Genomic DNA, 14326 nt, shown 5'->3' with positions numbered 1-14326 from the left:
TTTTTTTTGTATACTGATTGTACTTTATTTGTTATTTTAATTGTCGTTCAAGTACAATTTTCTGCCTTTTATTCCCACCCCAGCCCACCCCCCCAGCCCTCCCCATCTCCCTCCTGTTCCCACTCCCTGCCTTGTTTTTGTCCATGTGCCCTTTATATTTGTTCCTGCAAACCCTTCCCCTTTTCCCCTGAAATCCCCTCCCCTCACTCCTCTGGTTACTGTCAGCCTGTTCTCTATTTCAGTGTCCTTTGTTATATTTTGCTTGTTTGTTTGTTTTGTTGATTAGGTTCCTGTTAAAGGTGAGGTCATATGGGATTTGTCTTTTACTGCCTAGCTTATTTCACTTAGCATAATGCTCTCCAGTTCCATCCATGCTGTCGCATTACTCCCCTTTCTTAACTGGTATACAAAGGAAAAAAATAACTAGCATGAATTAAAGACCCAAAATGCACCAGGCTCTTTAAAAAACTGTTTACATGTTATGCCATTAATTGAAATGTTGTAAAATGAGAAAAAATGGCTACCAATTTTTACTCCCCCAAATCAATCTTCAAATAGCTAATACCCATGTAGTACATACACACATACACACCATTCACACACAGACACCTGCATGTGTGTGTTTAGTAATACATCCTTATTATATTATATCATATGTCATTAGAAGTGGAATGAAAATGTTATTCCATTTTAGAAAATGTATTTATATCCTAGTTTTGTTCTAAATGTGTTCTTTCTTTCTTATCTAAACCCATATGCCATATATGTCTTTAATTGTCATTGTTGTACTCCCAATTAGCTTCTTCCTTTTTTATTTCTACCAGCTTTCTAATGTCCCCCCCACTTGCTTCCCACAGAGGCAGCACTGTGACAAGTTGAGGAGGATGCCCATAATAGTGAATCCAGAGAAAGAACCCGGCATAGAAGGCGGAGCTTACGCATCCCATGCCAGGCCACAGATGCACAGACATAGCATTCGTTTCTGCGGGAACATTTGGAGGGAACTCACAGATTGCTATTTGCCTAAAGAACCAAAAATATCCTGGCTTTGATATCGGTTCTTCCTCCTATGAGAACCCCTCCTAAACAACAACAGCAACAACACCCTAGGTACCATGGAGGAAATGGAAAAACCCATTTAGTTGTACAACAGATCTATATTCTCCCTCGTCAACAAAGTAATGATTACTAGTACAAGAATCAACTGCTATAGTTATTTTGGAGGTAATTATTCAGTCTTGGATAATAACTGCAAAGCTGAAAACAAAAACAAAATATTGTAGAGCTAGTTCCAGGTTGAGTTAGATACGGAATAGGGGCTGAGAAGTTTAATTGGAGTTCTGTGCTCTAGAGCAGCCTTGTGTGATATAAACAAAATTGCATCCTCCCAGCATTTGTATGTTGAAGCCCTGAATCCCAAGTGATGTTATTTGAAGATGAGGCCTTTGGGAGGCTATTAGGTGTAGATGAGGTCATAACTGTGGGGTCCTCAGTTATAACAGAAGTATAGTTGGGCACAGAGAGAGGGGATGGACTACAATGCTGCTCCCTCCAGGGCTCTGATGACAAGGTGGCCCCTCAGAGGTGTCCCGCCTTGGAGCAAGGGGGCTGGGCCTTATATCCCCTAGTGTCCCCCATTATGCTGACTGAGGTTTAGCCTCAGGGAAGTCCAAGAATTGGCAAAGAAGTTCTCTTCTTCTAAGGCCACTTCCTAGAAGGTGACTTAAGTCACAATTTTCATTTGCCAACACTCGCAGCGGTTAGGGGCAATATTTCTCTCAGGTGGGGAAGGGGAAACTGGGCTTCCCAGCATGGCATCAGCTACACTTGACTTAAATTCTATGACTCTGTCTCCATAAACAAGTTCTTTCCTGTTAGGTCGTATGTCCAGTTTCTCACTCATAAGATGTATGAACCACCCTAAGAGTGCCAGGAGTGTACTGCTACACCGGGTTACCTCCATGGTAAGCATCATGAAAAACACACTACAAAAAGAAAGAGACTGCTTTCTTTTTCAGATAAATTTATTTTAAATTATCAAAAGATAAAAGGGATCATCTTCTTGGAAAGTTTTGCTAAGAGGCTCATTGTACCAGATTTTAGAGTTCTGTGTATTTGTTCTATTCATTAAATGTTGAAAGGGACCAGAATAAATAAAGCAAAGTAAGCTTTTCACTTTAAAAATTAGGAAATTAAAGCCTGAAATACATATAAAAGTGTTCAAATTTTTTTCATCCATGTATTTATTCCATTTGTCATTATTGAGTTTCAGCTATGTGCCAAAGTGCTAAATACCAGTATACAAAATTAGTAAGACATGAGTCTTATTGTACATTTGAGGAGCTCTAGTCTAACAGAAAGATAAAACAACAACTGAATTATAATAAAATACGGTAACCACCCAGTAGTGGGTTGAACTGTATGCTTCTCCAAAATATAAGAAAGTAACAAAAAAAAATTGCAGCCCTCCAAAGATACGTCTACTTGGATCCTCAGAATGTGACTTTGTTTGGAATAAAGGTTTATGCAGAAATATTTAATTGTGTGATCTCTATATTAGATCATCCTGAATTTGAGTGCACCCTAAATTCAATAATGAGTGTCTTTATAAGAGACAGAAAAGAAGGAGCCACGAAGATACAGGGGAGAAGTCTGTGTGAAGGAAGACAGGCAGAGACTGACGGTGTGCTGTGTAAGCCAAGGAATGCCAGGATCCGCTGGACGAGTCAATGAAGCATTCTTCCCTATAGACCTCAGGGGTCTGTGGCCCTGCCCACAATTTGACGTTGGACTTCAGGCCTCCAAAACTATGAGAGAATACATTTTCTGATGTTTCAAGTCACCAAGATGTCTTAATTTGTTGTGGCATGTTGTGGCCGCCCTGGGAAACTAATAGATGCTCTAATAGAGATACGAGCAAAATATGCAGAAAAATTGTCAGAGCAAACTGTGTCTGGGGTCAGTGTGGTTTTCCAAAGGGGATGTAGGTGAGTTACAGCTCAAAATGATGATGTACCATGTCTCTACACTGGAAAAACACAAAAACAAAAAAACTTGGCACGTCTATCCATTATTTTAACAGCTTGAGTTATAGAAACACTTTTTCCCCTATCAGAAAAGCAAAGCATCAACCAGAACACTTTTCACAAAATGGCTATGTAATAAAGATTAAGAATAGAGCAAAGCTATTTTGCTTTAGGTAAAAGACAACCCCACATATTTATCGTCGCCAGCTCTCTTTTGCTTTACTTTTCTCCTTTAATTAAGATACGACTATAAGTTCCAAGGGTTCTAGTCACATCACTTGGAAGTCGCTTTGGAGAGGGGGAGAGGGAGAAGGGCTGGGAAGAGTTGGGGGTGTCTGGATTCCCATGTAAAATAAGCACCAAACAGGAAACAAAGCTTTGTGTCACCTCGGCATTTTCTGTCTCGCATTTCAAACAAACAAACACAAATATTCCTGAGCAACAAGGAAAGCAAAACAGGTTGCTGTCTTTTTCTGGGTCCACTTTTCATATGAGTGAGTTTCCTAATGGCACCTTTGAAAAGTAACATGCGTCTCCACTTGTGATCAAAGCTGCACAGGAACCGGCAGCTCTCCTTTCCTTTATTACCTCGCTCTGTTGGCGCTGCCCCGGGAGATTTTTTAATTTTCAAATAAAAGCATCGAAGGTGACAACTAAACCGGAGATGTTTTATAATGAAGAATTACACCAAGATCATTTCATTAACCCTTCGCTGCCCTCAAATCGGATTTAATCTTCCCCCAAAAAGAACATAATTGAAAATATAGGAAATCTATAGCAACAAATGACAAAGCTGGAAGAGACATGCTTGTATACGGTGTGATGGAAAAATGCACCTTGAGGGGCTGTGTTTGACCTTTTCAAGAAATCGGCAGTCATAATGATGGACTAGCAGCACACTGAGTTTCCAAAGAGGCCGAAGAAGGAAGAGACAAAGACAGCGGATTATAGTCAAAGGCACTCTCCTTCCATTTACACTGAACCTTTTGTGCAGCCGGTAAGCGCAAGTCAGACTACAAGCCTGGATTCAAATTTCCAATTGTGCAAGTTACCTACCTCTGTGATAATGAGGGTTATACCAGCTCCCAAGCCACCGAAGACTGTGAAGGTGCAATGTAAAGCCGTATATAAAGCTCTAAGAAGAGGGTCCGGAATATATATATTTCATACATATTTTTCATACACACACACACAGCCCTAAATAGTGTTAGCACTACAAGGTAAGGTATACACAGCCATATGTGTGTGTGTGTGTGTAAGGGTGTGTGTGTGTGTGTGTGTGTGTATACACACGGCCCTAAATAGTGTTAGCTCTACAAGGTAAGGTAGACAAGCCACTGCCTTTGGTCTAAAAAACAACTAAATTGGCAATATAGAGAATAAAGATTACAGATGATATTACAGTTTTCTTTAACTTGTACAGTCAGTTTTGATTCTAGGTAAATTTGGAAGCATTTTTTCCTCAATCACTATTCATTTTGTTGTAATATCACACAACTGTCCCTGGCCTCTATTGTCCTCTAAAGTAGGACTATGCTTTTATTACTGCCCATTACATGCTGGGCCATGAGGAAAGGCAAAGATGATGCTTATCTCACTCAATTTTAGAATTCATCAACCATGGATTTAGCATTAAACTGCTAAAGATTTAGCAGTTTAATTTATTGTGAAACTTGTTCATATTAGTCAAATAGACTAAGGTCTAATATCTCATTTGTTTTGTCTTATTAATGTATGTACTTCTCCATTTGGGTCTCACTTTCTTTATTAAGTGGGTGTAATAATATTTACACAATAGGACTAAGGCACTGGCTAATGTGGATCTGTTACTTGGAGCATCGTCCTATAAACTGAAGGGTTGAGGGTTCGATTCCTGGCCGGGGCACACGCTTGAGCTGCAAATTCAGTCCCTGGTCAAGGAGTGTATGAAAGGCAACTGATGGATATTTCTCTCTCATATTGATGTTTCTTTCCCTCTCTCTACCCCTCTCTTCTTCTCTCTCTAAAATCAGTATACATAACAAAATTAAAAAAATAAAAGTATGAGGACTAAGTATAGCAACTTTTTAATTTTTATTTTGAAATATTAGACTTACTAGAGTGCTGTAAATGTAAGAGTTCCTTCATGCAGCGTTTTTCCCAATGGTGAGAAATATGACCCTCATTAATCACAATATATGTATTTACTTATTTGTTCAGTTCTTGTATACAATCAAGGTTGCTTCAGAATTGCTAAACCACACTTCTGTGAAACCAAATTTATGGAACAGAGGACAAATTTGTGTATATTTATTTTTGCCTTATAGAATATGTAATCAAAAAGCTATTTTCCAGAGTTAAGTAAATTTGTTATTTTCTTCTACTTATTTCAATGTATTTATGTCATTTATTTGTAATATTATTGAATTTATTTTTTGTATTTTATTTTCAGTTTCCTTGGCAATTCAGTTGGTTTCATTCATTCATGCAGTCACTCATTTTTAGGTCTATTCCAAAAGTCAGAACTCTAACTAAGCTACATTTAGAAATGTGTGACTACACCTTTCATCTTTGTATTCCAGAAATTTCTCCACACCACTTCATAGAGATCTTTCTCATTCTTACTGGTATCTTCACAGTTCTTTATTATAAGGATAAATCACAGTTTATTCCATTCATTTCCCATTCATGAACATTTGGAAAATTCCCAGCATTTTGCATTTATAAAGAGTGCTGCAATTAAAAACCTTTTGTTAAATATTTTTGTATTATTGACAATATTATAATATTTTAAATGTTTCTGGTACATGAGAAAAGTGAATCATTAACCCTCCTAAGGGCCCATACTCTGACCTGAACTAATTTCTAGGAGGAAATTATTATTGGTTGTGGATGTCAGGTGTGTAAGGAGTAAAAAGAAAAGAAAAGTTCCAGGTTGAAAAGCTTAGATATCACGAGACCATCCAAAGCTCTGTCTATTGGGGATAACTAGATAACTACTGGATAACTACACTTGACATAAGAATTTGCAAAGCCATAGAGCCTCAACATAATAAAGGCCACATACGAGAAACCCACAATCAACAACATACTCAAAGGGCAAAAACTAAAGGCTTTCCTGATATAAGATCAGGAAGAAGACAAGGATGTCTGCTTTCACCACTTCTACTCAACATAGTATTGGAAGTCCTAGCCACAGCAATCAGATAAGCAAAAGTAATAAAACACACCCAAATTAGAAAGGAGGGAACAAAACTGTCACTGTTTGCAGATGATGTGATAGTGTACATAGAAAACCCTTTAGACTCCACCAAAATTAGTCAACCTAATGAGCGAATTTGGCAAAACAGCAAGATTCAAAGTCAATATTCAGAAATCAAAGGCATTTTTATATACCAACAATGAAATATCAGAATCAGAAATTAGGAAAAAAATCCCATTTGATATAGCAACAAGAAAAATAAAGCACGTAGGAATAAACCTTACCAAGAGGTAAAAGACCTATACTTCAACACTGAAGAAAGAAATTAAAGAAGACACAAACAAATGGAAATATATACTGTGTTCATAGATTGGAAGAATTAACATTATCAAAATGTCATATTACCCAAAGCAATTTATAGATTCAATGCAATCACTATTAAATTACCAATGACATATTTCAAAATATAAAACAAACATTTCAAAAATTTATATGGAACCATAAATGACCCCAAATAGCCACAGCAATTTTGAGAAAGAAGAGCAAAGTAGGAGAGATCACAATACCTGATATCAAACTGTATTACAAGGCCACTGTAATCAAAACAATCTGGCATAAGAACAGACACAGAGACAAATGGAACAGAATAGAGAGCCCAGAAATAAACTCAAGTCTGTATGGCCAATTAATATTCAGCCAAGGGGATAGAAGCATAAAATGGAGTAAAAATAGCCTCTTCAACAAATGGGGTTGGGAGATCTGGACAGATACATGCAAAAAAATGAAACTCAATCACCAACTTGTACCATACACAAAAATAAATTCAAGATGGATAAAAGAATTAAATATAAGTCATGACACCATAAAAATCTCTCAGGAAAACATAGGTAGGAAAATCTCAGATATTCCATGCAGCAATATTTTCACCAATATGTCCCCTAGAGCAAGGGACATAAAGGAAAGAATAAACAAATGGGACTTCATCAAAATAAAAAGCTTCTGCATGGCTAAAGAAAACATCAGCAAAGTGAAAAGGGAACCAATCATATGGGGAAACATATTTGCCAATGACATCTCAGATGAGAGTTTGATCTCCAAAATACATAAAGAACTCACAGGACTCCACTCCAGGAAGACAAACAACCCAATTAAAAAATGGGCAAAAGATATGAATAGACAATTCTCCAAGGAGGACATACAGAGAGCCCAGAGACATATGAAAGGATGCTCAGCATCACTAGCCATCAGAGAGATGTGAATTAAAACCACATAGAGATACCACTTCACACCAGTCAGAATGGCCATCATAAACAAAGCAACAAACAACAGGTGCTGGAGAGATTGTAGAGAAAAGGGAATGCTAGTACATTGGTGGTTGGAATGCAGACTCCTGCGGCCACATGGAAAACAGTGTGGGATTTCCTCAAAAGACTTTTTCCTAAAAAGGGAACTACTTTTTGACCCAGAAATTCCACTGCTGGAATTGTAGCCTGAGAATCCTGAAATATTTTTTCAAAAGCACCTATGCACCCTGATGTTCATAGCAGCACAATTTACAATAGCCAAGTGCTGGAAGCAGCCTAGGTACCCATCAGTAAATGAGTGGATCAAAAAGCTGTGGTACATTTACACAATGAAATACTACACATCAGAAAGAAAGAAGGAGCTCCTACTGTTTGGGACAGCATGGATGGGACTGGAGAGCATTATGCTAAGTGAAGTAAGTCAGGCAGTGAAAAATAAATACCATATGATCTCATCTATAAGTGGAACCTAATCAACAAGCAAGCAAAATATAACCAGAGATACTGAAATAAAGAACAAGCCAAGAGTCACCAGAGGGAAAGTGGGAGGGCATAATGGGGGAAAATAGGGGAAGGGCCATCAAGTAACATGTATAAAGGACTCATGGACAAAGTCAAAGGGGGTAGGTTTGAGGGTGGGAGGTGGGGATAAGGTGGGGCAAAGGGCATGGTGGGGTGAAAATGTAGATGACTGTACTGGAACAACAATACAATAAATTAATTAATTAATTAAGGAACTGCCAAGTCAGTTATGAATCAAGATGTTTTGAGAGAGAAAAGTCGGAGTCAGTGGAGAGAGTCTGAGGCCACAGTGCGTGGAGTCCTTTACAGAGAATGGAGAACAAACTATCATCACAAAATTGTCAAGGGAAGCAAATGGATCTTATAGCAGAAGGCAAGGCAAGTGTGCTTGTTTTGTGAATTCCTCCAAACCATTACTGATGGAAATCTAATAGACAGCAGCTATTCTAAGTAAAATAACTTTCCTCAGTCTGACATTTCTTGTATATGCATCTAGGGCTTCCTGACCCATGTTGTTCTATTTGAGAATTCTCCCCTAAGACAATTCTCCAATTTTTACAACTGTGAATTGATACATATTAAAGAGAATAATTTCTGAGTGTGTGACTGTTCCCTTTAACTGTATCTTGGTTTGCCTTAAGTCAAAAATTTTTCAGTGTCCATTCATTTAACAAAGGGTAACAGAACATTGTTGAAATAATCCTTAAGGTATGCAAGCATGCTTTCTACGAGGTGAATGAGGTCTTTCAGGTACCAGTAAACACATTCAGGGTCCATGCCCAAATTCTAAAATAATTAAGACAAAACCATACAGTAAAACAGTAATTATTTTTTTTAAAAAGGCAAAATAAAAAAATCTGGATTGGAGAGTGTGTTTGAATGGAATTTAGTACCTGTGATACAATGACCTTGTTAATGCTTCGTCTCCATCATAGGAGAAACAAGAAAATCCAATGCTGCCCTTTGGGGGTCTCTCCAGTGAAAAATAGAAGCTTCCTGCCAACAGGCTCAGTCCCAAAATGGCGATCAGGAGGAGTGGAACTGAACACACTCAGATGCACCTTCCAAATCCATCAATCAAATAAGTTGTTATACTTCTGTTCCCCTGTGCAGACTGATTAAAGAGGGAGGGAGAGGCTAGGGCCCTCTTCATGCATAAATTAATGTGGGAAAATGTTCTTCTCTAATATTTCAAATCCATACTCACTATTGGGAATAACCTGCCATATACACATTTCCAAGTTGAGGTAGCAGAGCTACTTTCATACTCCAGATGTATTTTTTTTTAAAGATACATTTTTTTATCTGCTGATGCGGCCCTATGTCAGGAGCCTGGGTTTGTTATATATAAAAGTACACGGTGGGTCACTGCCATACAGAACCCAGCTTCACAAGAATGCTGGGTAGCAAAGCTCTTAGCAAGGGTCCTTAGGCTCCTTATCCTTGATAATTAAACGCTCTAGCCTCCTACTGCTTTTCTTTTCTTATTTGGTTTTGGTGTTTAATTCTGATGCTTGGTTTTACATGTTGAATTAATTATTCTTCCAAAGCTCCTTGATTTGCCTGTCTCATGCAGGGAAAGACAGGTATGAGAGTTAATTAAATATCCTCTTGTCCAACAGATGATGAAATCCTCAGCACCACTGGTTCTGGTGTGTGTGTGTGTGTGTGTGTATGTGTGTGCGCGCGCACGCGGTTAGCTTATTCTTCTGCAAAGAAACCAAAAGGCAGTGTTAGCCTCCTTACTTATTTTAATGGCTGGGTGGACTTTGCTTTGGTAAAGTTCAGACTAGAACAGCTCAGAAGCAAGGTGGCAGCAGGGGTCTAATTGAGTGGTTTATCTGACAGTGCCCACAGGCAATTAGGGCTATGTCATTGCCAAACCTTCTGTCTATGGCTCTGCACTAAACCCTGGACCTGCAGATCTCCTTCACTGCGTCCTTTGTGCAGATGAGGATGGACACAGCCCATTGCCTACAAGGATATAGGAGGCTGTTGGAGAGGATTGTGTTGCTACAAGAAGAAAAAGATTATTACAAGAGGAAATTTCTGGGTGAGGGACAGGGGGTGAGTGATTGGGATACGGGCAAGGCTTAAATGGCATCTGGGAGGAAAGAACACTTTTTAAAAACTTTATATGCAACAAAGAATAATTTCTGGGCCTTTGTAATCTATAGTTATAGATATTGTCCCTTTATTTTAGTTAAGGGAGGAGATGGGTGAAAGGAAAGAATTTCAGATTTAGGATTCTTTGAAATTAACTCAATACCATTTAAGAGATGATCTATTGTTCCGAGGAGCTAAATCATGGTTTACCACAGGCAGCCAAAAGATACCTATTTATATATAACCTGTGCACATTTATTCTTACCCAAGGACAATATAATGACTTAAAATAAGTTATTTAGCTATGGTTTTGAAATGTCCAAGAAAAAGTGCCCTTTTTTCTTCATCTGAATAATGAGGAAGACTTTTTCCACATCATGAAAGGAGTAATAAAGTCCCTGGAAGGGCCATGGCTGCCTCGTCTGGTGTTTTTCCCAGACTCGTGACATTGTACTTGGGCTCATCATCCACGTGCCTTGTAAAACATCTGCCCATGCTTTGCTCCGAGAAACATATTCCTCTAAAGCCACCTCCAGATCTCGACCCCTTCACTGATTAACTAGATGATCACCTGCATCACAGTTTTGCTTATTCATTCTAGCTGGAAGCCATCTTTCCTTGAACTCTATGATCTGCAGCTCCATCACACTTATAATGCTTTTTACATATTGCCTGTAATAGCTTTTGGTGCATTCCCTATTATCTTTTGTACTTACAGTTCTTATGAGTAGAGAATACGCTTAATGTGCACCGTCATATAAACTCCACATTCATTCAACTAGGTCCTGATCTCATGGAACTCATTTCTAACTAGAGGTGAGGATGGGAACAATAGAAAAATAAAGGCATAAGTAAATATATTAGTACACAGTAATAAAAATATAAATGCACAGAGGTATGGAAGACAGTAAACTGAGAAGGAATTTTATGCCAGAGAAAGTGGGCGGTGTGTTTGTCCCATGATCAGATAGACCACTCGGAGGTTCAAGCTGAAGCCTGCATGAAAGGAAAGGACAGAAGATGCCAGTATCTGGGATCAGGCATTTTTAGGGTGAGAAACAAAAAGAGCAAGTCCCTTATATAATCACGGTCTCGTAACGCCCAACAAAGAAAATACAAATGTGTGTGGCTAGGCATCATTAGAGAAGGGGTAGGTGAAATTGCAGGTAGCAGATTACGTAAGCCCTTGTGGGCTGTGAAAAGGAGCATGTTAAGTAGAGATGCTTAATGTTACACAGCTCGATTTTTATTATTAAAGTTCATTTGCGATGCTGGGTAGAAGAGGTCTGTAGGCTAGCCACAGTGACAGGAGGAAGGTCAGTTATGAGAATGAGGCACTAGTCTAGCTGTGGGTCAATGGGACTTGGACTAGGGTAGACTGTAGCATTTAGCAATCAGCTTTGTTAAATAAATGAGTGATTAAACAAATGAAATAAAGAGGAGGATTCCTGGATCTGTCTTCATTTTGGAAACCTCCTTTTATGAATCAGGAAAATCTGAGGCAACACTAACTCCAACCTTACTCTAACCCTAACACAAAATAAAGGAATTGACAGAGCAAAAGCTTTATTTTTGCTTTGGACCTTTGGATATAGGTTTACTAAGTTGTCAATTTTTATTTTATTTTTTTAGATTATTTATTTATTTATTTTTAGACAGAGGGGAAGAGAGGGAGAGAAGGAGAGAAACATCACTGTGTGGTTGCCTCTTGCGAGCCCCCTACTGGGGACCTGGCCTGCAACCCAGGCATGTGCGTCGACTAGGAATCGAACTGGCGACCCTTTGGTTCACAGGCTGGTGTCACACCAGTCAGGGCAATGAACTATAAATTTTTAGAGATGGTCCATAGACTCTGGCACTCATCTGAAGCAGAAAACACAAAGTCTATGTCTCAACTGCCATTCCTCCAAATAAGAGGATGTCTTCCCTCTTTTGGGCTGAACAGAACTGAACCAGCAAATGGGAATCTGGGAAGATGCAGTGTTAATTAGCACAAAAAGTATAAGAATGGGGGAGATTCTGTGTCTCATTATCTTACGATGGCCCTAATTGTATCCATTGTAGACACTTGATAAATACACCCCAGTACTCCTGTACTAAAAGACTCTGTTCTACCTTAATGTCGTGAACTTCTGTGCCACTTCAAAAAATTATTTTTCTCTTTACCTATGAATTTTTCCTCCAAAAATTGAGTGAACTATTCAGAGAAAGCACAGACTGGGTCCTATAATATCACTATACTCTCAGAGCCTACAAGTTCATACATAGAGCTGCTGTTCAATAGTGACACAATTGCTCACAATCCCTAAAATGCCCACTCCGTGCCTTGACATGGGAGAAAATGGCCTGATAAAGAAATCCTTACTGAGAAACCCCAAGTCGCACCCAGGAGGGGAGTTTTCTCAACAGGACGGTGCCAGGTGTCCTCCTGCATGTGAATTCTCACCCTTGCTTCTTGATCTTATTTACATTGAGATTTTTTGACAATCCCTTCTCTGCCCAAGGGCAGTGACAGGTTGGGATGCTAATAGCTGGTTCTTTTCTTGTGTCTGCTTGACTCCTCATTGCAAAGACAAAAGATGCTATGTCAGTAAAATACATTTTTGTTTCTTTGGCATTATCCAGTAAGAATAAGATGAGCTAAACCACTTAACTGTTTTAAAGTGGTGGCATTCAGTGACCCTGCCTGCTCCTTTAGCCTGAGCTGAATCTGCACAGTGACCTCGAGGAGATGATTTCCATCGGCTCTTCCTAAATGCCTAACCCTCGATTCCCCCCGGGATCTTGAATGTTTGCTTTGCAAATAGAAATGTCAAAAGGTCTGTATATAAATTTATATTTTGTGACCCAGCAGAAGATTTTGGGCTAAGAACTTCTTTATTTGGGGAACTGTTCTAAGCTCTCAATCAGCTGGAGAGGTGCAGATAATGAAAGGACGGCCCTGCTTTCCTAAAAAGCACTGCCCTTCACTCTCTGTGTCCCCTCGTCAGACGTGCTGTGTGCTGTGCCTGGCTTGGAGACTGGAGGATGGGCGGCCCGGTTCACTGTGCTCTGGGACAGCGTGACAAGCATCAACCCAGGGACAGAGATTTTTAAAGATGTTTTATTAATGTGTCCCTTGGCTGTTCATTTGCTAAGGGTTTACAAATGCTTTATCAATTATTAATGGTCTTGATACCTAGCTTTAAAAAATCCTTAAAGTTGGGAAGGATATGGACATTGAATAATTCACACGCAGTGCCACTTGCACTGAACTGATGCCATTTAACAGATAAGGCCAGAGTAATCTGGATTAAATTTGCTTATCTCTGGTTTGTTTTCTTTTCATCCCTCTAAAAACGGGGACTATACCTTGAAAAACAAGGCATATTATCTTGTTGTGCAAACTGAAAAGCAGGAGCCGGGGCTTCCATGGTTTCAGGCTATTGTTTCTCCTGACCTTGGTTAACGGGTGGAAAGTCATTTAATGAGCCTCTTTTTGACATTTTCAGACTTCTCTGCCTTTATTGTGCTACTCATTTCTAAATGAATTATTGAAGATGAGTTTAGCCAGCCACCCATTAGTTTGCACTTTTCTCCCTCTCCATATATCACTTTTGGCTTGGCTTTCTTTTTTCTTACAGGCAGTAAAACCATGCCTACTCCGGCATTCTGACTCTCAGTAGATGCTTTTTCGGATTCCTCACTACTTCACACATCCATTTAGTTGTTTTTAACCAAGTGCAGTTAGAAATCAAAGCCATGTATGTATGGATTTTTCAAGGTCAACAATCACAGTGCATTTTTAGATAGATCAACTTCAAGACAGGAGGCATTTAGCGTGGAAAAGCACTTAGGATGGGCAGCATGCAGTAAATCTGGAGGAAATCTGTTGGTCAGAGTGCCCTTCTCTGAGTTGAGGGCCGTAGGCCTGGGAAAACTAACTGATCTGGTTACAGAAATTGGTCTAGGCAAGCACAGCTAAGAAGTCCAAGACAATGGGTTCATTGCAGGAGACCCAATTTGGATAAAAGGTGTAGAACAATAAATCTCAGGGAGAGAGCAAGAACTTCCAAAACAGGCATTCTTGCATCTTAGTTTTTAGATATGGGAATATGATCAGACCTCAACTAGTAGTTGGAGATATAAAGAATTACCATTCAATATGGGGAGGTAGGGACCTGGAAAGAGTTATCACAGTACCTGGT

Source organism: Phyllostomus discolor, chromosome 11, assembly GCF_004126475.2.
Source record: "Phyllostomus discolor isolate MPI-MPIP mPhyDis1 chromosome 11, mPhyDis1.pri.v3, whole genome shotgun sequence".
NCBI lineage: Eukaryota > Metazoa > Chordata > Mammalia > Chiroptera > Phyllostomidae > Phyllostomus > Phyllostomus discolor.
This window is presented reverse-complemented; position numbering follows the sequence as displayed.